The sequence below is a fragment of the Vitis riparia genome, unplaced genomic scaffold (assembly GCF_004353265.1).
Source record: "Vitis riparia cultivar Riparia Gloire de Montpellier isolate 1030 unplaced genomic scaffold, EGFV_Vit.rip_1.0 scaffold469_pilon_pilon, whole genome shotgun sequence".
NCBI classification, from domain to species: Eukaryota; Viridiplantae; Streptophyta; class Magnoliopsida; order Vitales; family Vitaceae; genus Vitis; species Vitis riparia.
This window is the reverse complement of record NW_023269684.1, coordinates 142,496-169,067: the sequence shown is the minus strand read 5'-3', so window position 1 is coordinate 169,067 and position 26,572 is coordinate 142,496. Positions and strand designations below refer to the sequence as shown.

The 26,572-nt window shown below is 30.7% G+C and overlaps 1 pseudogene; it reads left to right on the top strand.

Moving 5' to 3' along the window:
• The window catches only part of LOC117909919, a 52,770-nt pseudogene extending 29,106 nt beyond the window's left edge, over positions 1-23,664 (top strand).
• Positions 23,665-26,572: the final 2,908 nt, after the last annotated feature.

The following is a 26,572-nucleotide window of genomic DNA, read 5'->3' as shown; positions in this document are numbered from 1 at the left end:
TTATGATTTTCATAAGTGCAAGATTGATTTGAGTATCCATTGATTGCCATGTCAGCTTCATTTTATTAGTAGAGACCCGACTTTAGGGACTTAGAGGGGTGCTACGGTCTTTACCGTACCTTCCTGATAAGTAACCTAACCCCCGAACCCGATCCGGTTTTTCACAGGCCGCCTTTTCCAAAATAAGGAGTCACACTTAGGGTTTTTCTTTCTTATTTTGTTTACCCTTTAAAAATAAAACAAAAATAAGTGGCGACTCCAAGTCATTTTCTTAACAAATAAAAATTATTTTTCAAATTAAATGAAAATCGAGCTCGCCATCGAGTGAAAAACGCATGAGCACGAAATGCGGGGTCCACAGACGTGCATGATATTTTCTAAATTGTTTAAGATATATATATATATATATATATATAACATAAGTGGCTTGTTGGCATGGGAGTTGTGAAGAAAAACAAAAGAATTCAAGGCTTATTTGGGTGTGGGCGGGCTTGGTTGGTGGTTGGGTTAAAAACAAAAGGAAGTGGGATTTTTATTTTATTTTTTTTCTTTTGTTGTAAAGGAAGAGATAAAGGAATTTGAAAGTGGCAGGGGAGCTCTCGGCACTATGGGGAGAAGCTTTTCATCGGATCTTTGGCCAACCATTTGGACGGCCGAACGTCGTCCGTTTTGCCTGAAAATTCGAGGTGGTGTTATACTCAACAAGAGGAACAATTCTACGATGACTGATCTTGTTTTTAACGATATGATTCGTAGATCTGTGGTAGGAAAATCTAACCCTAAAACTTTAATTAAATGTGTTTTTCCTTGAAAAAAAATTATGGATCTTGTCGTTGTGAGTTAAATAGGTCATATTTGTGTTGTAGGAATTTTATTTGATGATTGGGATTTTTTTTGGAATTTTTGTGATTTCGAGAAATTTTGTTTGGTTGATAAATGGTAGCTTTTGGGTTGCTAAAATTATTGAAATGGTTGAAAAATTATAAAATTGTGGTATAAGTTATAATTTATTAATATGTGAATTTTTGAGAATTGTTGGAATATTTTTGGTGGTTTTATTGTGGAAAAATAATTATGTTTGATTATTGGAAATTATTGAAATAGTTAGAAAATTACAAAATTTTGGTATAAATTATAACTTATTGATATGTGAATTTTTGAGAGTTTGTTGGAATATTTTTGGTAATTTTGTTGTCGAAAAATAATTATATTTGAGTATTGAAATTGTTGGAATTATTGAAAATTTTCGAAATTTTGGTATAAATTATAATTTATTGATATGTGAATTTTTGAGAATTTGTTGGAATATTTTTGGTAATTTTGTTGTGGAAAAATAATTATACTTGAGTATTGAAATTGTTGGAATTGTTGAAATTTTTTGAAATTGTGGTATAAATAATTATTTATTGATATGTGAATTTTTTAGAATTTGTTGGAATCTTTTTGGTAATTTTGTTGTGGAAAAATAATTATATTTGAGTATTGAAATTGTTGGGAAATTTTGGAATTGTGGTATGATTGTAATTCCAATGATATTGGTGATACTTGTGAATGAGGGTGATTAACCTCATGGCATTCATTTGCATCATGGTTATGTGAAGAAAGGATAAAAACTGTGAAAAGTGCATGAAATGACAAAAGAAAGAGAAAAATGAATAGTGGTGAAAAGTAAAGGCCCGTGTAAGGCGAATTAAGAAGGGAGAGAGATCCCTAGGGTGAAAGACATAAAAGTTTACCCCGAGAAGACTCCGAATGGGGAATGTATTTGGGTACGAACGCGTATCCTTCAGTGAGAGCCCAAGAACGACAGTGCATTGTATGACTGTGTGTCACATGTTCATATGCATTTCATTTAATTGTTGAAAATTATGGAATTTGGTATAATTATAGAGATTGAAATATGTGGCTTGATCAATGTTGGTGAATGTTTCTTTTGTGCTCATCGAAACTTAGTAATCCTCATTAACCCCTTGGGTGTTAGGCACCCTACTGAGCAATGTGGAATGCTCACCCCTTCCTTTTTACACCTTTTTAGATGCAGGTTCACTCTTAAGGATCCATAGGTGAGGCAGGGAGGACTTTAGGATGCTCTTGGAGGTTTTAGAGCTACTTAGTGGAGTGTGGAGTATTTGTTGTGTGTGTTGAATTGGAACTTGCTTTAGTAAACTATGAACTATGGATTTGTAATAAGACCCTATTTTGATTAAATTGTTTAACTGTGAACTTTTATTTTTGGACTGTGATGATAATTGTTATATGTTATTACTATTGAGTAGTGATTGGGATATTGTTAGTTGGTGAGAACTCTAATGTGATGTATGTGTAAAAAAAAATAAAAATTCAGAGGGTTTTGGTTGACTGCCAGTGTGGATTAGGAAGAACCCTTAGGGTCAAGGGCCAAATTTTGGGTCGCCCGGAATTTGGGTTGTGACAAGAACAATGCTTGTGAATCTCAAAACCCTTGATTGGGATAAACCCACATTAGATACCCTTGGCATTCCTGCTGAAATTTTGCCTAAGATTGTTAGTAATGCTGAGATTATTGGAATAGTCACAAAGGGATGGCCCATTCCTAGATGCCTTGGTGATCAGCATGCTACAATGCTGGGTCATTTCGCTGGAAAAGGTGAGGTCAAATGCACATATCGGAATGGGGCTTTCATACTTCTCAATACAGGTGAGGAGGTAATTGAGTCCAAACATGGGCTTTTAACCACTTTACCATTTAAGCTTGGTCAAGAATTTCCAACAAACTATGCGCTAGAGAGCTCTATTGTAATTGCAAGAGCTCAAAGATAGCCTTGGTATAATAAGAACTGCAAGTGAGATTGAGGAATTAGTAGCAAAGATTGAATCTTTGGGTGGGGTTTATTTTGTGCTAGGATTCAATGGATTGTTTGCTCCATAGTGACATGATGATGCACATGGGATTTGCATTTGGATCACAAGATTTACAAACAAGTCTCACATTGCTTGAGCCATGCTTGAGAGTATTTGTTTTTAGGTAAAGGATGTCCTAGATTCAATGCACAAGGATACAGGGGAGAAGGGTGAGGTCAAGAATGAGAAGGGGGAGTTCTTGCTTAGAGTTGATGATGGTGCAACCATTAACAATCTTTTGGCGCAAATTCAAGTTCGTGTTTTTTGCTATTCTTAGATCCAATATCTGCTTCGTTGCTTTAACACATGACAAAAATGGTTTCTATTTTTTGCATTGCTAAACTTCTCTTGTTTCAATTCTCCCCTTTTTGATAGGAAATTACAAAACTTAAACCTATACATTACCTGTAAGCCTTCTATACTGCAACCATGATAATAATGTGAGGTATTGGTTCTGGTATGGTTTTGTCTAATCATGAAATGCACCGATCACTTATCATTTTCTTTATTCAATCAAATATGAGATAAAATAAGTTGTGCATGAATAATAAGTTGAAATATGAGATATACATATCTCATTTCTCATATATGACATAATTTATTTATTTTCTTCAAATTTTTATATTTCTTATATTACTTATTTTGCAAAGCAAAAAAAAATGAAAATTGATTAGGCAAAACTAAATTGGTAGTTAAGAAGCTAACAAATAAGTATAAAATAGATTATAAAACAATACTAATATTTGTATTATTTAATAAATATTTTATTGAATAACATACTATAACTTTTTTTATTTATAAATGTTACATATTTTAATTTTGAATAAGTTACATAATATAATTTTCATTCTAATTTTTTTTTTATAAACCAAATATAAGTATATGTGTGTGTGTATATATATATATATATAACATGAGATGACACTAGAAGAGCAAATTTGTCATAACCTTCTATTCAATGATACTAAAACATCAATCAAACATGTGGTGCTAATTTTTTTTCAAGATTTCTCAAATATACACAACTTTATGTCTTCTTGGATTCTATCATGTTTTCTCTTGTTATTCTTGTTTATATTGAAGAAGATTCAGGTATTTTTGTTTGATGATTCCAATGGAAAATCAACTTTGACTATCCAAGTCACCTACATTTTTGGTTTTTATTGGAAAAATTGAAATTAATTATTCTACATTGATATGTTTTAATAATTTAGTTCAATAGAGTCCAAACTTTCAATTTTGAGAAATCTTAGTAGAACAAACTTGAGTTAAATGGCTATAGTATCACTATTCATGTAGAGAAAATATTTAGAGCTTTCAACAAATAATTATGGGATAATTATAACTCAATTATATTTTAACTCATAATTATAATTATGAGTATTTGTATGGGCATGCATATCCACCATGTGTTGCCCCAATAGAAGTGCCAGATACAGCAAATGTTGACTATTTAGAGCTTTTAATTATGAGCCACTAAAAGCACCCATTAACCGATACCACCATTGTCATCTTTCCATAAACTACCAAGAAAAGAACAACTATAAGAAGGGAGTCCCTCCAAGGTACACATAATAATCTAATCATTCTTTTATGTATTTGTCTTCCTTTCGCCATTGACTAGATTGTTGAAGAGAGATTAGTTTAAGTGATTTCACTCTATTTCCTATCATGTCTATTTGCTTTGCAAGTGACACTTGGTTCAATGTTATCAAAAGAAGGCCAAAATAGTATGAGAACAATAATTGTAAAGAAATAACAAAAATATAACACAACAAATATTAGAAAAGTACAACTAAACATTGCAATAAAATATATTGCCAATATATTCAACTCATAACAGGGTTACTTCATACTAAATATTGAACAAACAAGAAAGCTAAAAAAAAACCCAAATAACTCACACTAAAAGGGTCTGCAAAATAAGCCTCAAATTAAGCTAGAAAAGGACATATTGACATTGCTTCAAAAGACTCAAGTTATAAATGGGCTCAACAGACCCATACCAAGCAAATACCAAACATGGCCTCATATACAAGCCCTAGGACCACCTTAAAAGACCATGACCTCTATCCTCTTCTACCTCATATCACCCTAGCTAAGAGTAATGGAGACATAAAATAGTGTAATATTTGGTAATTATATATATCACGCTAGTTAAGATCATGTCTAACATGCTCGGTGGCTATGGAATGATTCTCCTGCCAAAGCTAACCTAGTCCTTTTTCTTATGTCAATGTAGAAAAAGAATTTCTCTACTAAAAAAAGAAGAAGAAGAAAATGATCTTTAACTCTTATTCGGACATTTATTTTAGAAATGAATTAACTCATAAACATAATGGTCTAATGGTTATATGTATGAGACTAGAATAATGTTTTTCATAGTTGGAAATATGAGGCAACTAAGTCCATGCATCTTGATTAATCTAGGTCAAGGTCATGCACCAACTTCTTTAATGGAAATAATCATTAAAGAAATGAAAGAGTTCAACATAAATTCTTTATAGAAAAGATTATAATATATTAGAGTAAGTTAATGTTTATCGTTAATTTTTTAAAATTTTTTTATGTATTGGCTTTTTAAGGAAGGAAAGAAATTAATGAATTTTTTTTTTCATGAAGAATATAAATAAAAATAATAAGTTCATGCCAAGAAAAATGTTTTAATACCTTAATTTCATAAAATAATTTTAAAAACTTTGTTACATTTTATCCATTTTTTTTAGAAAATCGTTACATTTTATATTGTTATGTGCAAACAAAAAGATATAAATTCATATAAATTAAAATAAAAGTATGGGTCCCTAATTAGGTGGCTTATTCCTATCACAATTCTAGAAAATTGCATTTTTCCTATTTGTCATCCCTTGCCTTTTAAAAATAAATCAATTTTCTTCAACCCCAAATTGTGTATTGTGTTATACATTGATGTTATATTTCTGCATTCTTGAAATATATATTTGTTATCTAAGTAGTTTAGCTCAAAATATTGTAATATTAGCATATTGAAACATGATAGGATATTGGTACTTATCTTAGTTAAAGCTTTTATTTTAGTTTTTTTATTTGACACAATTTTGGAATGATAGCGCCAAAGAGACTTTATGCTATCAACATGACTAAGGGCACTAGCCCAAGGAAACATAAAGGCCAATCCTTAAAATCAAGCCCAACCTCTCACGTGTTGGCATGATAACCATCACTCATGCATTGTAATAAATTATAATAATTGCATAATATATTTATCAATTATTATGATTAAACAAAGAGTGTTAACCCACATAAGAAATACAATATGATTTGGTATTTGATATTTCAATGGCTGCTATAATAAAAGATACTAACAAATTGGAAGATTTTTTTACAATTCCCATATTATTCCAAACAAATTTAAGATAATAACTTAATGCTTCCTTGAATTATTTTTTCCAATTATTTATTATTTCTTTTGTTTTTATTTTTTTCTAATGTGAACAGGAAATTACTCAAATGCTTTAAAAAATCTTGGAAGTTTCAATTTGTCTATATAAAAGTAAACATCATACTTAAAAAGTAACCTAAAAAATAATGTACTTAAGATCTTAAATTAAAAAGTACATAAAAAATTGAAAATTGAAAATGCAAACAAGGGATGCTAAAATTTAAGCAAAGATAAGGGTGTAGACTTTATATCATAATAATTATTTCACTAGGAGACACAAAGATGATTGTTATTTGTATCACCATATTTGGTTATATTCCAAAAACAAGAAGTGGTTAATTATACAAACATCATCAAAACTCAAAGTATCTAGTTATGCAAATGTGCTAATAACTTGGAAAGAGTATCACAAGCAAAATAATAACTGGAATATATACATTCCTCGATAAAATTGAACCATCTTTGACGCCAATAAGGGTTGATGTAAAGGATGGTTGCAAATCCCAGAAATATCATGATATATGATGCAACAAAACTTGCAAAGAAAACAATAGGATCAATATCATACCATTTTGCCTCACTTTTTTTAGAAGATTGTGATGGTGAGTTTGGTGACTCAATACTTATGTTGCATTTTCTCTTTAACATTGACCCACAAAGAAAAGGATTATCTTCATAGATACTTTCACCAAATGTCCCAAATTGTGCTTTATCTAGAACTCTACCAAAGATGTTGTTGTGAGCCACACTGAACACCACTAAAAAATTGAGTTCAATCAACTTTGGAGGAATTTCTCCAATCAGTTTATTATAAGAAAGGTCTAAGCTCTCTATTTGAGAAAGATTGGAAAAACTCTTTGGAATGGAGCCCTTCAATTGATTGTGAGACAAGTTCAATGCATGAATCCAACTTAGCATTCCAAATTCATGAGGGATTTCACCTGTCAACTTGTTACATGATAAGTCCAATCTAGACATGAAATCAAGGATGCCATCCCTATAAGAGCTAGGCCTGTTCTTGGTAACAAACTCAACTTCATCTTCTTGATCATGTAGTTCTTTAATTGAGAAAGATAAAGATTTTACTAACTAACCTTCATGTATAGAATAACTGCCTAATGACTCTGAAAAACCTAGATGAAACACATTTTTCTTTGTTCCAAAGTCCCCAAATCGGATATGGCCAAAGCAGTTAGGAATTGACACAGAAAAATTATTGTTTGAAAGATCCATCAAGCTTATTTTAGTCAAATGACAAAGCTGATTTGAAATGAAACCACTTAAAAGGTTTCCTCCTAGCAAGAGAATCCTTAGCTCCAAAAGTGGAGAGATTGAATTGGGAATACTTCCAAATAACCTGTTATCTCTAATATCCAAAGTCAATAGAGATGAGAAATTGAGAAAATCTTTGGGTATTAATCCTGTGAACTTGTTCCCATGCAAATGCAGATGCCTTAAAGACTTCATGCCCTTCAAAGAAGGAAGAGATCCTTAAAGAGCGTTTTGAGAAACGTCAAGAAACTCCAACCTCTGCAATTGAGAAATCTCAAGTGGTAATTTTCCTTCAAAACTATTGTTTCCCATTACCAGTGTGATCAAGCCTGCCATGTCACCTATCCAGCTTGGAATTTCACCTGTCATGTTGTTGTTGCTCACATCCAACACATGGAACAAAGGGCTTCTAAAGATTACATTTGAAAGAGTTCGTGTGAACTGATTGTTGTCCAAATATAAAGAGTTTAATGCAATCAAGTAAAAGTCCCTTGAATGTATTTCACCATGAAATTTATTATTTGATAATTTCAAAACCTCCAAACCCGTTGCTGCAAGCAATTGCTTTGGTATTTCTCCTAAGAAATTATTGTCTGACAAATCCAATACCCTTACCACACTCAATTTAGCTATTGAGGATGAGAGAATACCTTCAAAACCATTGTTGGATAAATTTAAATACTCAACATTTGGAATCATATGGGCCACATTTTCTTGAAGTTGTCCATCCAACTTATTGTGTGAGATATCCAATGATCTAATATGGGTATTAGGTCTCAGAGGAAGTAGTTGACCCATCAAAGAGTTATTCATCAGGAGTAGAACTTCTAGTCTCGTGTTGTTTTCAAGCAACCAATTGGGAAAACTTCCTGTCAAGTTGTTATGGGAGAGATCAACCACTATTAATCTGAATTGGTATTGAAGAAAACCTGGAAGGTCATCGGTGAGCTTACAGTTGGATAGCACAAGAGCCTTCAATTGAAATAGGGGAACCCAATCAACTGGATATTCAGTTTCTACCTTAAATTTGTTGCTACCACTTCTAAGTATGACCACTTGATGCTTGGAGTGATTAGAAGGAGTTGAAAGAGAATGAACCCTCCAAAAGATTATGACTGAGATAAATGTACTCTAGGGATGTGAGATTAGCTAACAGAGAGGAAGAGACATTTCCGGAGAATAAGTTAGAAGAGAGATCCAATAACCTCAGTGATGTTAAATTATTCAAACATGGAGGAACAATCCCTTGGAAGAAGTTGGAATTAAGATCCAACTCTTGAAGCTTGATCAATTGGCACAAGCCTACAAAAGAGAATAAGACATGTAACTAATCATCTCCTTTATCATCTTTACGACCAAACTTACAACTAGATGTTAATGAGGTTGTTATGAGTTAAGATTTATTAAATAACTATATATGTACCTTGATTTGGTAAGGAACCATTGAGGTAATTTTCAGCTAATGATAGAGACTTGAGAGAAGACATCAATCTTATAGATGGTGGAACGATCCCATGGAAAAAATTATGAGTCAAATCCAATATCTCCCAATTGCCTAAGCTTGAAAAATCTATCAAAAGAAAACCAAATAATTAGTGTAAGAAAAGACACTGTTTTTAAATCAAAATAAAATAAAATGATTTAAGCAAACTACCTTAAAAAAATGATAAAAAACTGTCATTTTTCCTTTCTTCATACCAAACCAAATAAATACATTGTTCTTATAAACTTAGAGCACTTAGTCTACTTATGAATAAAAGCATCTAAATTTCTAACAACTATTTTTTTTAAGACATCGTTCTTACAAAAATAAAATTAAAAGGATTTGAGTGAACTACCTTAAAAATGAGCAAAACCTGTAACTTAACTTATTTTATTCCAAGAAAAGGAAATTAATTGATCTTATAAACTAGAGTACTTTGTCTACTTTCCTTAAATTAAAAAAATGACAATAATATTTATGATGTGCTCAAATAATAATCTTTTACTTAAAAATTGTTCCTCCTTGAATCAGGTAATTAATTTTTGGAAATTTTACTATAATAATCTTTCATTTACTCTTAAAAAAAAATTATTTTTCTTCTATATATTTTTTTCTTCTAAATTATTTCTCAAATTTTGGTAATTCTTATTTCCCATTCTTAAAACTTAACTTTTCTTTATTTCCTAAAATAAAAATTTTATTGCCTTGTAGAGTTTTTTCTTTTCAAAATTTTGGCAGACTTCAAACTTCATAAAGATTTGTCAAGAACTTGAAGGGTAAGCTATTTAATTCAAGTTTGCTTCAGTTTATTTTGGAAACTCTATATTGCAAAGTTTACCCTCTCTACCATCTATGAAACAAAGAAAGCAAAAGACATATGATAAAATAATGTTTATCATTAAAGACTAAAAGTTAATAGACATGACTATATTCCACAAATATATATATATATTAAAAGGAACTATAATCACAATATATGTATATCTTGACTTGATAAAAAATTACTAAAGGTAAAACTTTGTGATAAAGACATGAGAGAAGACATCACTCTAAAAAATTATTATTACTTTCTTTCCAACTTCTCAAATTTTGGTAACTCTGAAAAATTAACCATTCTTTAGTTTCCTAAAATAAAATTTTTGTTGCTTTAGTAAAGTTTTTTCTTTTCAAGATTTTTTAACTTCCCAATTATTCTTCTTTTAAATCTTATGATCCCTAAGAGTTATTGTCTTTGTCTACTTGTAAATAGAAATGCTTCAATTCACTTATCATTTACCAAAATCTCTTTTTCTTTTAATTTAAATTTTGTTATATTTTTTTGCATAATTAAAACTTGAATTCTATTTATAATTTTCATTGTAGTTTTTAACTAGGTGCATCATATGATATATTTCTAAATACATTTAAGTACCAAATACAATGAGTCAGAGAATCATGTCATATAAATATATAGACTATATGCAGGGTTTGAAGGCGGATTTAAATATGGATGAAAGGAGAATTGGAGAATTGTTTGATCCAATTATATTGTTGGATTATTTTTTTGATTTACAACCCTAAAAATCTAACATTGCTTGCTCATGCAGTGATAATAAGGCTTATATAGCCTTATGCAATGGAGAAATTCTCCAACAACAATATCAAGCTAATGTCTCCAAATGGTTGAGTTTTCAAATTCATTAAAAGAAAACATAAGTAATAGGATATTTTTTAGATGATTTAAGCCATTTAGGATTATAATCTAGTGATAAAGATATTTTTTCCTTTTCTTAAATTTTCATTGAAAGAATTTTTATTCAAATTGTATCAAATGAAGCAATTTGATTATTCTTAGTCTCCTTCAATTTTTTGTTATGGGTTTCATTTTTTCTCCTTAAATCTTTGTAACTCCTCCTTAAAAATTTGAAAAGTAAAAAAATAATGAAAAATAATTATCTTATAGTTGGATGAAATACAAGAAGGTAAGTAAAAATATACTTAAAAGAAAAAAAAAAAGAATTACTAAAAGATTTCTTTCCCTCAAAATTTTCACTAAAACTTTTCAATAACTAAATATAGTCTAAGAAAAATAGGGAAGAAAGAGTAGGAAAAAAAGAATTAAAGAGAAAAGTCAGAAAAAATTATAAAAATTTATTCTTTTGTTTTTTATGAGGGTGAAATTTTTTCCCATTTTCCTTGCTTTTCCCTCATTTTTCTCCTTGTTTTTTTCCATGGTTATTTATAATTAGTTGTTACTTATTGTTAATGAGGTCTTTATGAATTCCAAACACTAATAACTCTGAATGTTGTAAAGATTCATCAAGAACAAAACATGCTTACATTAACTTATTTTGGCAACTCTTCTTTAGAATGTTTACCCTCTCTAATCTATATGAAACAAATAAAGCAGATGACGACATATGATGAAATAATGTTCTTCATTAAACATTAAAAATTAACTGACATAACTTATTTGCCATTGAAAAACAGTATTAAAAAAACATGTACCTTGAATTGGTAAAGAGCCATGGAGCCAATTTAAAGCCAATGACAAAGATTTGAGAGAAGACATAAATCTTATAGACGAGTGAACAATCATAGTGAAGAAATTCCAACTCAAGTTCAATACCTACAATTGCTTAAGGTTGCAAATTCTATCAAAACAAAATCAAAATATCTAGTGTGAGAGAAAATATTGTTCTTAAAAAAACTAAAATGATTTAAGTGAAGCACTTTAAATTGATAAATCTCAATTCAACATATATCATATTTGCTTGTCTCATACCAAAATGAAAAAAAAAAAAAAACTATTATTATTTCTTATAAATAGGAGCAGTTTAAATTGATAAATCTCAATTCAACATGTATCATTTTTGCTTGTCTCATACCAAAATGAAAAAAAAAAGAAAAACTATTATTATTTCTTATAAATAGGAGCACTTATCAATTTGTCTTTAAAGTATCTATACTCCTAAGAACTATTTTTACCTATATCATATTTGACAATGACCCTAATTTTGACTTCTCAAATTATTATCTTTTACTATAAAAATTGATCTTACTCGAATCACCTTTTTTTTTAATTTAATTTTTTTGGAAATATTACTATAATAATCCTTCATAATAATGATTATTCCACTTTCTTCTCAAATTTTGGTTGCTCTTAAAAATTAACTTTCTTTTAATTTCCTAGAATCTTAGTACATTTTTTTTTCTTTCCAAAATTTTATGAGGTTCAAATTATTCTTCTTTTAACTTTTATGATCCCCCATCTTTCTGTACATCTAAAAATAAATACTTCAATCTACTTATTATTTATCACAATCTCTTTTTATTTTAATTTTGATATTCTTATATTTTTGTATAATTAAAACTTGAATTCTATATTTTATTTCCATTCTAGTCTTTTTTAGCTATGTGCACCCTATGATATATTTTTAAATACATTTAAGAAATGAATGAAATGAGTTCTAAAAAATAAATATATAGATATTGAGGTCAATTGAGATGTAACTTATTATTTCATATCATGGATATTAACTAACATTTATATGTAGGACAATGAGAAAATCAAGTAAAAACATTTGCAAAAATGTTAACATTGGATAATCTAAAAGTTTTCATCTAACTGGGGGATGAAAGTGCAATACTTGGCCTTTAAAACCACCTAACAAGAAATGAAGGGTAAGTTTGGAGGGATATGCAATACAAATTTGAAAACAAGAGTTGAAGAATTGTATAATCCAACCAAAATGTTGGATTATTTTCTTAATTTACAAACCTACCAATCTAAAATTGCTTGGTAGTCATATGATTTACAAACTTTTGCAAAATTTAATGAACATAAATTCAATCACTTAATAATTAAATACTTAATGCCTAAACTATTTCTAAGAAGTTGTCAAAATTAAAAAAATAAAAATAAAAAAAAGTGAAAGAAGAAAACTTTTTGATAAATTGCTTTCAAGGCATTAACATTATAATAGTGTACATTGCACCAGAAACAAAATGAGGAAAGCCAAAAGCTTTAAGTGTAATGTGTATTTCTTATAATGTATATGAAACAAATAGAAACATATTTTGAAGAAGTATTATTTTTCCATGAAATAGAACTTAATGAACATAAATTAGTAAATTTCTCTCAAGGGAATATACTCAATCAACAAATTAGAGTAAAGTATAACAATAATAATATCAACCTCATGTCTTCAAATTGTTGAATTTTAAAGTCATCAAAGGAAAGATAAATGTAAATAATGTTAGTAATAAACATTTTAAATTTTTTATAATCTACAGATAGATAATTTTTTCTTTTCTTTTTTTTGGGAAGAAATCAAATTTTATAGCGAATAAAGAAATCTACATAAATTTTCTTTAGATTTTTAGAGGGATAAAGTGGGGATTTTAGAGAAAAAGCCTTTCATTTTAATCCATCACCCACCCATTTATCTCAGGTTTGGCTTTCTTTTTCTTAGTTTATTAAAAAAAAAAATTGATTTTTAATACTTGATCCCAACAACTTTCTTTTTGGCTCTAGTTTGCTTGCTCTTATTTTATTTTTGGGATATTGAGCCTGTAGTTTAAAATAGTTAGTCAAAATCAATCGTCTCCTTAGGGCTCCTTGCTCCACATTCTTGGAGGAAGATGATCTCTCTCTCTCTCTCTCTCTCTCTCTTTGATTTCTATATTTCTTTGTCTTTATAGTGTTTTACAGACCAAAGATTCTATGTGTATATTTTTTTCTTTCTATAATCTTGGTGCTTTGCTTGTGATTTTTTTTTTAATTAATGCGTTTTTTTTATGTTCAAAATTATGTAGATGTGGATGATTTTATTTATTCATTTTAAAATTTCTCTATTTTAGATAGATACTTTGAAGGGAAATTCATTTATAAGAAATATTTTCCAAAAGAACTAATGGTCTATGCTTTACTTGTTTGGTTGATTAGAAAATCTTCAATAAGAAAATAGAATAGAAGAAATTAAAATAGAGAATCTTATAACTTTCATTGTTTTGGACCAAGAAAGCAAAGGTAACAATCATTTGCACCAACTCTATATTGGTATTTGTTTTTTTTTTCTTTTTTTTTTTTCTTTTTAATGTGTTAAGAGCATTACAATAGTAAAAAGGAAGAAAATTTTTTAATTATACAAAATTTTTCAATACATATTTCAGTTTTTTTTTTTTTTCAAAAAATCACAACTTATTATTTCAATTATTTTCTAACTCTACTTATTGAAATTTTTTTATCTATATATATTGGGTAAACACCATAAAAATAATTAATAGTTTGTAAACTTGATAAAGTGTTTTGTTTGCAACCTAATCTAACTAGTTTAGGTTTTGGTTTCATTCCAAACATTTTTTATCAAGCTTTGTGTACTTCCTAGGTTTTACATTGGACTTGTAGTCTTGAGATCATTGTAAATCTATTTGCATGGCCATTGAGTTAAGTATGGCAAGATTTTGTTTAGTGAAAAATGACATAGAAAAATGTATTTTAGGCTTTATAGCATAAAATGTGTTTTAAAGGATTAGAAATAATAATAATAATAATAAAAATTTAAGGAGTGCTCTCCAAGTACACTCAAGCATTTGAAGTGCTCGAGCATCTCCTAAGAGCACTTAAAAGCTTATAATAAATTTTGTGTTTTTTTTTAATTCTAGCAGTTTTCCCTATTGTTGACGTAGTAGGCTTTTTGAAAGTATGAATACACTTTATGTTATTGATTTTGATACATTCGCCATAAAGCTATATTATCATTATCCTAATACTCTCAAGGTCCCTTCCTTGATCAAGTTTTGTTCATGATGGTTGATCCCACTCTCAAGTTTTTGAATGGTTCACTAAGAAGCACGTGGGTATTACATTATTAACATGAAGACGAGTGTAGGTACTAATTAGTGTAAAACTCTTTGAAGAAGGTAGCATTTGTTCTAGTAAAACTATGCAGTTTGAAGATAAATCTCATCTATGGATAACACCTAGAGAGGGAGAGGGAGAGGGTTGAATAGGTGTTTTTAAAATAATTTGAGATGATATCTTACAAATGCTAACAACTACCTTATTTTTTCAATTGTTTTGAATTTTCTTTTTCAATTCTATTAATAAGCAAGCAAATCACAAGCAATAATGGATGCACTGGCACTCTCGCAACAAGATAGTGCATGCAAGTCACATACAACATGTCCCTTGACATCAACATTAAATTTGGAAAATACCAATCAAAGCTTCAATGATCTAATTTTAGCTCATATCTCAATCAATGAACAAAATAATTCTATGGAAATATCATAATCTAATGGACTAATAAAAAAATGTGATAGAATAAAGAGACAATGACACTAATATTAACATGGAAAACCTTCGAAGAGATAAAAAGCCATGGGTGTCAAGCAATGAAAACATCCATGATGAAAAAAAATTAACTGATTACAAGGATTTACCTAGTCTAAGCCTTTCATCCTTTCCCTAATCACTTGCCTAGAATCTTTGAACTTCAGCTACCCACTTTTTTCTTCTAAAGAATACTTGGAATCTACTTCAAGCTTTGATCTTAGCCTCTTCTTGAATCCACACAAGAAGAAAGTTGGGTTTTATTCCAAAAATGATAAATATCAGAGTAAGGATGAAGAACACATTGAATCAACCCATTTTGAAGGAAAATCTCTAAGCCAAAAATTTAATTTCAACTTAACCCATAGGATTTTCTAAGGGAACCACTCTCCCAATTTCATAAGAAACGTAAAGCTTAAAGGGTTCTATCAACTCGCACAACTGTCTTCTTCTCATTTGGAAAAAAAGCTTAAATATTAGGGTTTTAAAACCCATCAAATGGTTGAGAATCATTTGGAGAAAAAACTAAAAAATATCAAATGCAATTGAAGTATGATCGATTAGACAATACTAAAAAAATCTAGGTACAATAGAAACTATTACCCTTTAGTTTAGTTGATCAAAAATCAATTCAAATGATTTAAACACAATGTTTTATACTTTTATGCTTCAATTTCATTTTCCAATAAAAAGATGAAAGTTTCAAACACGGTTGACCAATGTTTGTAATCATCCAACACCTCAAAAACCCTTACCACCTCTTCTATCAATCTTCAATCATAAATAATTTGGAAAAAGGTAAGAGTCTAAGGGATGATTTGAAGTGATTAAGCTAGGAAAATCACAATAGCTAGTTATGAACTGGAATTGCCAACACATAAATACCTTTATACACATAGTCTTTCATAATTAGTGAATTTGCTTTAAAGTCAACTAACTCATTATTTTTATATCTATAGATTTTTTAAGAGACTTTGTAGGTGGTTTTCTAGATACATTGCATGTTCATTATGGAATTGATTTTATCTTGATGTTATATAATCTCATATTGATCCAATGATATTTAAATAGTTGAAAAAAATGACTATCTATTCACCTGCCTCTAGGTGGTTTCAAAAACTAAGATCTTAACGTTCAAGTGCTATTAGAGTAGGTGCAATTTAAAAATTATAATTGTTTTAATTCCTACTTGATCGATTCATGGAATTAGGTAGAGTGGGATCATTTATTAATAATCAACCTTACTTTGAGAGAAATAACCATCCTTGTTGGAAAGCTTATATCATATTCTTTTTTAAAGAGGCAAAGAGAACGAGCTTTAAAATGTAGTAGAATTAGGTTGACGATCTTCATTAAAGTTAGATGGAACTAGTAGATCTACTATTGAATTAAAGAACAAATATGAATGAGATAAACTTGATAACGAAGGTAGTGAGGTAAAAGATAGGACCCTCTATAGCATCTTTAATGGTACTAGTCCTGAAGGTTTCATTGGATAATAATAGGATGCAAACGTACTAAAAAGGGTTGAGATATATTTTTTTTTCACATGAGGGTACATCAATTGTGAAGTTGTCCAAACTACAAATTTTAAATTTCAATCTTGAGAGTATTAGATAGTAGAAAGATGAAATCGTTTTTGAATTCTCTGTCGAGTTATTGTATTTTCAATGTAAGTTCAATGTACGGGAGAAAATTCTTGAATCTAAGGTAGTTTAAAATATATTTAGATATCTTTCTTAGATGTTGAGAGACATAGAAACTATCATAAAGGAAAACAAAGACATTGACTTTATTAGAGTTTATGAACTTATTGGATCCCCTCAAACCTACAAGATGTCCTTACCTAGTTTTATGAAGCCTAAGTGTGAAGTCCTAAAAGCTTCTATAAATGAAGATAATGAGTTTAAAGAACCTAATGACCAATGTTTAACTTATGTTAAGCTTTTATTTTTCTCTAAAATTTTTAAAAATATCATGGAAGTCATAAAAGATCTTTTACAAAATTAGACTCTAAAAAAGGAAAGAAATTTGAAACTAAACAAAAGGAAAAAGAAAATAGTTTATCTAAGAATAAAAAAAATTATTGCTTTAATTGTGAGAGAATAGGACACTCAGTTGTTGATTGTCCTTACCCTTCAAATGTTACGCATGAAGACTATGTTAGTGACTTGGGGTGATTCCAATTCTGATGATTGTAGGGTTGGGGACTCAGGTGAAAGTAAAGATTAATAGAATGAAAATCTTATTGCCTTTGTTGCATTGGTTGATTTTGATTATGCTCCATTGAATAGATTGAAATGTAATGATGAAAGTAAATTTTATTTGATGATATACATATGGCTTATGATATAGAAAACTAAAAAAAAAAAAAAGGTTAAATGTGTAAGAGTGAATAAAAAGGCATTAAAAACTAATGAGGTTTGTAATTCTCTAAAAATTGAAAATGCAAATCTTTTAAATAAAATTGCCACCTTAAAATATATATAAAAAAAGGCTAATAGGGTGAAATTTCTAAGAACTGAGCATAACATTGTCAATGATAAAAATAAATTCTTAACTCTACAAATTGAAAATATATATGAGGAAGGGTATGGTCAATACTAATTAATGAAATGTTTCATCCAAGGTTCAAGACATTAATGAAATAATTAATAAAGGAAAATTCATAGGTGATAAACATGGTGTAGGATATAGTAGCAAGGTTAAGACTCCCATTTGTGGGAAAACAACCTTTTGTAAAGGCTAAGGAGGGTCTTCCTTTTGTGCATGTGATTATTACTCAAAAAGAGCATATTTTAGATAATAATTTTCATGAGTTTCACATCTTTTGAGTAGTAAGTATGCCTAAAACACTCAATTAACATGTTGTTGCCCTTGCAAGAGTTACTAACAAATTTTATGAAGTTTTGGAGTCATTTCAAGGTATGATTTTGATAAATTAGTGACAAAAGAGAAAAGGAATTGAGGAAGGCAAATAATGTGGATGATGAGGAAGAATCAATCCACTTGGACCAAGATTTAGAGCTGCTTTAGAGGTGGTTGAGGTGGATTCAAAAGAAAGAAATGGAAGAAATGAGAAAAAGGAGTTGAAAAATTAAATATTTCCATTTCGCATGACTATGCCAAATGGACCAGAAGGTATTTGTGCTACAAACCAAAAGGGGCATGATCATGTGAAAATTTTGCACAGTCATGCGAAATGCTCCAAGAAGGCATAAATTGCTGCTATTGCATTTTTTATTTCACACAATCATGCAAAATTGCTGGATCTTGTATGAAATGGCCATTTAATTATTAAACACTAGATTTCTTAATAAAGAAGCTTCTAGAAGACCTCTTAGATGATGCCAAGTGTCCACTTGACCTTGGCCTATAAATAGAAACTTGATTTTCTCATGAAAAGGGGGAGGACTTTTGGACATTTCTAATTGTAGAATTTTCCAAACGTTTCTCTCTCAATAGAATTCTCTATTTTCCTTCATTTTCTCTCATTTTCTCGCTAGCCAAACATGCCTTATGAGACCAAATCTCCAATCATGAGTGGCTAGATCTCATTTGTCTCGGAGGAAGAAGGATCTAGAGGCAAGATCTATGGTGAATTAGATAAATGAGCTTAAATTACACAAGTAATGTGATCCAATCAATTGATTAATTGAATTTTGGGGATTTTTCTCTTCAAATTGTCTTGGATGATTACTACAATGCAAACTAGGCAGATTCATTAAATTCTTAAAGCTAGATTTGATGAGATTGAATAGTTGTATTATGTGAATCATTGGAATATAATTTAAGATGAGTTGAATACATGATTTGAATTGATCTCTTGGATTAAATGACCTAATTTGAAGATAAATTAGATCTAGACCTAAAGTTAAATCAAAAGTTAGTTTAGATGAAAATTTAGGTTTTCAATCTAACTTGATGAAAATTAGATCTCAACATCATTCACCATGGAAATTGTTTTCTAGAAAATCCTAACTTTGAGAATTTCATTTCCTATTAATTTTCTTCTATTTTACATTTCATTTTTCTTCTTAATTTGAGATTATTGTTAAATTGATTTTTCACCATGAATTTTTAGATCAATTTCACTTGATAATAATCATTTCTTATCCTCTCATTTAAGCCTTAATTACCGAGAATAATCCATCCTAGTGGACGACACCTAAAAACCACTATACTATGATATTTTGTACTAAAACCATTTTTTGATCAAGTAAAAACTACTCTAAAATAGTGAATTAGGTTATAAATTTTGTTTTGATCCAATAAATGATGGAAAATCAAGCAATAAAAAATGGCGTCGTTGCCGGCGATGGTGCCATGGTGATTGAGGCATTTTTTTGGTGAGGATTAACCCTTGTGATCCACATCACAAGATTGGTGAAGTTCTCTTTACCAATTCTCCACTTTCATCTTAGTTTTCTTTCAAATTTCATTTTTATTTTTATTTTTCTCTATTGTTCTTTTTGTTTTGTTTTGTTTTTTCTTGTCTTGTTTTGTAGGCTCTCCATTGCAGGCTACATTGAGAATAAAACTCAAGGGAGAGATTACAAAGGACTTATATTGCTAATCATTTTTGGTTTGTGATCCAATTGTTGAGGAAATGGAAAATCAAGGGGAAGATCAACAAACTCAACAGAGACCAAGTAATGGTAATTCTCACATGTCTAGATCAATGAGAGAATATATGCATCCTCAAAGGATAAGTGTGGGATCATGTATAGTTCTTCCTAGTGAGCCTATTATGATAAAAACTCACTTGGTACCACTTCTCCCTCAATTTCATAGAATGGAGAATGAGAATCCTTATACTCATATAAAGGATTTTGAAGAAGTATGTCATATTTTTCAAGAAGGGACTGCATCCATAGAACTTAAGAGATTGAAGTTTTTTCCATTCACATTGAAGGATAAGGCTAAGTTGTGGTTCAACTCATTGAGGCCCCAAAGCATAAGGTCATGGTTGGAACTATAAACAACCTTCTTGAATAATTTTTTTCCCACACATCACACAAGTGGCTTGAAAAGGCAAATTACCAACTTTGTGGCATTGGACAATGACAAATTTTATGCTTGTTAGGAAAGATATATGGAAGTAGTCAATGCTTGTCCTCATCATGGTTTTGACACATGGATGTTGGTGAGTTACTTCTATGAGGGCATGTCGCCAACTATGAAGCAATTGCTAGAAACCATGTGTGGATGTGACTTTATGAACAAAAATCTCGATGAAGCCTTTGAATTTTTGAATTATGTGGCTGAAATATCAAGGTCATGGGATGAGCCACATGAAAGGGATTTACACAAGTCCAAGTCTAAAAGCAATTCAAAAGGAGGAATATATATGTTGAATGAAGATGTTGATCTACAAGCTAAAATGATAGCTTTGACAAAAAGGCTAGAGGAACTTGAAGCTAAGGGATTTCATGAGGTGAATGCAATATATGATAATCCAATTTACATGGAACAATGTTCTAGTTGTCAATCCATAGAACATGAAGTGAGTGATTGTCTTACAATACTAGCTTTGGGGGAAAGATTTGTTGAGAATCATCCAAACATGTCATGGAATTGTGGATAAGAGCAATTTTCTTCAAGTCAATACTCACAAAGCCAACAATTCATGGAAGACTCTCCACAACAAGTTTCTTTGGTTGAGCAACCTATTGTAAACTTGAGTAAAATTTTGGGAGATTTTATTGGTGATAAAAAGAATATCAATACTCAAGTAAATCAAAGGATAGATCATGTGGAGACATCTTTCAATAAGAAATTTGATAGCTTGCAAACCAATCTCACACAAAAGATTGATAATATGCAGCTTGCTATTTCTAAACTCACAAGCATGCATACAGTGCAAGAAAAAGGAAAATTCTTTTCACAAACCCAACAAAATCCAAGTGGAGTCCATGAAATTGGAGAGACAAGTGAAAATTCTACTAAAGAGGATGAAGTCAAAGCAATCATTACCTTATCAGGTGGTAAGCAAGTTGATCAACCTATAAAAAAAGCAAAAGAAATAAAGGAGGGAAACAAAAGGAGAATGTGAAAGAACAAGAAAAAAGGAAAGAAGTGAATGAAGATGATAGATTGAAGGAAAATGAGATTGTTAATGAAGAGGTTAAGAAGAAAGACAAGCTCTTATCTCCACCTTTTCCAAAAGCTCTTCAATCAAGGAAGGTGGTAAATAATGCTCCAGAAATTTTTGAAGTTTTGAAGCAAGTCAAAGTCAATATACCACTCATAGACATGATAAGACAAGTTCCAGCCTATGCCAAGTTTCTTAAGGATTTGTGTACCTGAAAAAGAGGAATGCATTTGAAAAAGAAAACTTTTTTGATTGAATAAGTTAATGCAATCATCCAATGCAAGACTCCAATCAAGAATAAGGATCCAGGATGTCCAACTATCTCGGTGAATATTGACAACACTTTTGTGAAAAGAACACTTTTAGACTTGGGGGCAAGTGTGAATCTTCTTCCATACTCAGTATATATGCAATTAGGGCTTGGAGAACTAAAGTCTACTTCCATCACACTTTCATTGGCGGATAAATCGGTTAAGTTTCCAAAAGGAATTATTGAAGATGTGTTGATCCAAATCGATAATTTCTATTATCTAGTTGATTTTGTGGTGCTTGATACTGAACAAGGAACTAGTGGACTCAACCATGTTCCTATTATACTTGGCCAACCTTTCCTTGCCACAGCAAATGCATTGATTAATTTTCAAAGTGGGATGATGCAACTTGCCTTTAGGAACATGACAATTGAGCTGAACATTTTTCATTCATGTTAGAAGCATGGTACCAAAGAGGAGGAGGAACTTATGGAGGCTTATTTGATTGAATTGCCTATAGAAAAGCTAGTGAAAGAAAAAGTTGAAGATAATTTTTCAAAACTTGGTGAAGCAATTTCTAATGAATGGATTGAAGTTTGGAGGATCAATGAAGAAATTCAACATTTGAAGTTAATGAAATGGTCTTTCGGCTTCAAGAAAGTGAAAACAATGAAGCATGGTGTGCACAATAATCCAAAGACCATGAAAAAGAAGCTCAAGGAATGGCATGACCAACTTATTAAAAAGAACAAGTTCAAAGAAGATTATTTCATGCCACATCTTTTTCCATGAAATTTTAAGTACCAAGGAGTTGGTCCATTCATTGTTTGCAAGCCATATCCAAATCGAGTATTGATGCAAAGGTTAATGGGCTTAGTCATGTCAATGGCTAGCTAGCCTAATGGTTTCTCATTTCTTTACTTTTCTTTGAATTTTGATTTTTGTTTTAGTTTCCACTAAATAAATCCATCTTAATTCTTTAATTTGTGTTTTGAAGGACTTTCCAGATGAATGGAATGCATGAAGCAAGGAAAAAGGAGTTTTAATGGCCATCATCATTTTTGTAAAATCATGCAAAAACAAGGGAATTCATGCCAAAAATAGGGGAGTTTTCATAGTTTTAAAAAATGAAAAAAAATGAGTCTCTGTCCCAATTTGCATGATCATACGAAATTTTTGTATGATTGTGCGAAATTGATGAGGATAGCTACAAAAATTTTATGCCTTTGGACTATTTTGCATCATCATGCGAACATTTCGCATGACTATGCAAAATTCATCTTAAGGACTGCAATAAAATGAGTTATTTGGATCACTTCTCACACTTATGCGAAAATTTCACATGTCTGCGCCCAAAAAAAAAAAAAAAAATTGCAACAAAATAAGCCTTTGTTTCAATTCGTATCATTAAGTGAAAACAAGCCCTCATACCAAAACTCTTCGTCTTCGTCAAACATGAGAAACTAAAGAGGTAGAAGACCATTGGTCATTTTCCCTTTTCATCAACACTTTCTCATATCTCTTTTTTGCCCTAAACCACGATCAAACATCAGGAATTCCCATTATTCTCATTTTTTATTTTCGACGATTTACTTGAGCACTCTCAGCATTTCAAGCATTTAAGGTATTTGGATTTCACTTCTCTCTCTCTGAAATTACAAGATGAATCTGGATTGAAAAGTTTGAATTGCTTTAGGAGGTTACTGCAATTTTTTGTGAATTTCAGACAAATTGATATCCTTTATTCTAGTTATCATTCAATTCATCAAATTGTCCATTATAATTTTTGGTTCTTTCTTGTTACAGATGGGGAATCAAAAACGAAAATCAATGGAAATTGAGGAAGAGTTCATGGCAATTAATGATGGAAATGGCGAAGATGTTGGTCTTGACTACCCTCCGGGATTCTCCCTTTTTGAACTTCCCATTTTTGGACACCCAAACTAGACGGATGTCACAATCTTCACTAGATAAAAGCAAATCAAAGATGGTTGCTCCTGAAAAATTACCGGTGAAAAGAACACGAAGCATCAGTGTTGAAAATCCTTCATCTTTTTTGACATCCCCTGCTTCTCCTTCAGTTCAGTATGCTATAGTTCAATCACCTGTTGCTAAATCCCCTACTCTTATTCAGGTTACAAAATCTACACCTCCACCGAGTCGACCAATTCAATTTCAATTCACGAAAGCCCCGAAAAAAGAACTAGTCATTGGTGCAATAGAAGACTACTCAGGTAGAAAATTCCATGACATATCTCAGCTGAGGCATTCAAATGACTCTTAGCTCGTTTGGACAAGATTCAAGAAAATCAAGCAAACATCCAGCTCACTCAACAACAACTTGTTCAAAGAGTTGATGAACTTACCATGACTGTCCAACAATGGAAATCTTCTTACGAGAAGCCAACTAGTGTTCATGATGTTACTTATCTATCCATCCTAACTACATAAGAGACTAATTCTTCAGAGAGGGAGTCCACAGTGCCTACCATTATTATGACACCTTCAGAGATCATCCTCTCTCCTCCATCTCATAATTCAGGATAGAGAGTGCCCCTCTACTTTTCTCCTTGACTGTCACTTTATCATTACATATACTCCTTGACTTTCTTTGTGTTTTGTTTATTATGATGATAGTTTTCACTTTTTGTTTCCCGTTTTTCTACCACACTTATACTTTTATATTGTTTCGTTTTAGTTATAGGAGCTGAAAAACAATGCTTTGCAGGTACCTTTCCCTTCATTTCTTTGCATTTCTCGGTTAACATTGAGGACAATGTTTAGTTTGGTTTGGGGGAGGATAGGAAAGGAAGAGAAAGAGATTTCTTGTTGATTTAGAATTGTTAGATTTTTTTTCTTTTGTTTGTTTTGATTGTGATAATTTTTATTAGCTTCTTTTAAAAAAAAAACTTAATTGGTAATTTTTTGAGAAGAACATAACACTTATGTTTGATGAATGATCATACCTAGCTTGAAAGAAGTTGATTTGGAATACTAGCTCATTTGCTTGATCTTAGAAAACTTGTTATGTTGATTGAATTTGATTTGACTTTGAAGTTTTCATTTTCCTAAGGGTTTTTTCTAATTGAGTCTTGACATACATTCTACACTTTAGACCCTTGATATAAGATGAAAGACTAGTCTAACCCTAAGATTTGGACCCAATTGTCTTAGTAACTTGAATCACTTTTAAATTGAGTTGAGACACCTTAAAAAGAGGCTAATGTGCTCAATCTCTAAAAAAAAAAAAAGTTGATGAAAAAAAGGGTTGAGTTATTCTTATCTTGAAACCCGAGCAAGGTCTAAGGAGTATATGGCCCAAAGGTCTTTAAAGCTCGGTGCCCTAAGCCATTTTGGTTGGGAGCCACCAATCTTAATGCTCATTACATGGGTGGATAGGTGGAGTATGAGCTCAATTGCAAGTGCTAAGGTATTGGATCCTAATTTGAGGAGTCTGGGGTGAAGTCCGAGGAGTCAGTGGTTGGTTAAATAGTCCTATAAACTTGGTGCCCTATACCTTATTATTGGGAGTCATCAATGAATCCCCGCTACATGGACCATATACTTGGAGATACTTTTAGCATTGCACTCCTACAATAAATCCTTTGAAAAAAAAAATAATAATAAAATAAAGTTAGGTGTGTTCTTGACCTATGACAAAGTGATTTTTGTTGTTTGAGATAAATTGAGCTAGGTTGGGGGGAGGATTAGTTTTCAGTACTATATTCGGGGGCTAGCTTAATTATACTCAAGACTTGTTTGGAAAGATTGTTTGGGGAATGAAGATGGATATGTTTTTTATACCTTGATTTGCATGATATTATTTCTATTAGAGATAGTAAATAAGCTAGGATTTTGTTGATACTTATGGATAGTAGGGTGTGCTTGTTTATCAACCATTTATGCTATGGAAATTTCAAAGATTTTTTTTTTCAAATGATTTGCTTATGTGACTTATGATCTCTTTTGTTTGGTATTGTTTTTCTTTCCTTTTGTCATACCATTGCTAAGGGACTAGCAATGTGTTGGTTAGGGGGAATGATTACTACTGAAAAAGAACATTTAGATAATAATTCTCATGAGTTTCACATCTTTTGAGTAATTATGCCTAAAACACTCAATTAACATGTTGTTTCCCTTGCAAGAGTTACTAACAAGTTCTATAAAGTTTTAGAGTCATTTCATGTTATGATTTTGATAAATTAGTGACAAAAGAGAAATGGAATTAAGGAAGGCAAAAAATATGGATGATGAGGAAGAATCAATGCACTTGGACCAAGGTTTGGAGTTGATTTGGAGGTGGTTGAGGTTGATTTAAAAGAAAGAAATGGAAGAAATGAAAAAAAAGACTTGAAAAATAAAAAATTTCCATTTTGCATGACTATGTGAAATGGACCAAAAGGTATTTGTGTTGCAAACCAAAGGGAAATCTAAAAGCTGATTTCACATGATCATGTGAAATTTTCGCACAATCATGCAAGAATTTTGCATAGTCATGCAAAATGCTCTAGACAGGTATAAATTATTGATGTTGCATTTTTTATTTCGTACAATGATGCGAAATTGCTGGATCTCATGCGAAATGGTCATTTTATTATTAAACACCAAATTTCTTGATGAAGAAGCTTCTAGAAGACCTCTTAGATGATGCCAAGTGTCCACTTGACCTTGACCTATAAATAGAAACTTGATTTTCTCATGGAAAGGGGGAGGGCTTTTGGACATTTCTAATTGCAGAATTTTTCTGATTTTCTCTCTCAATAGAATTCTTTATTTTCCTTCATTTTCTCTCTTTTTCTTGCTAGCCAAACATGCCTTGTGAGACCAAATCTCCAAGCATGAATGGTTAAATCTC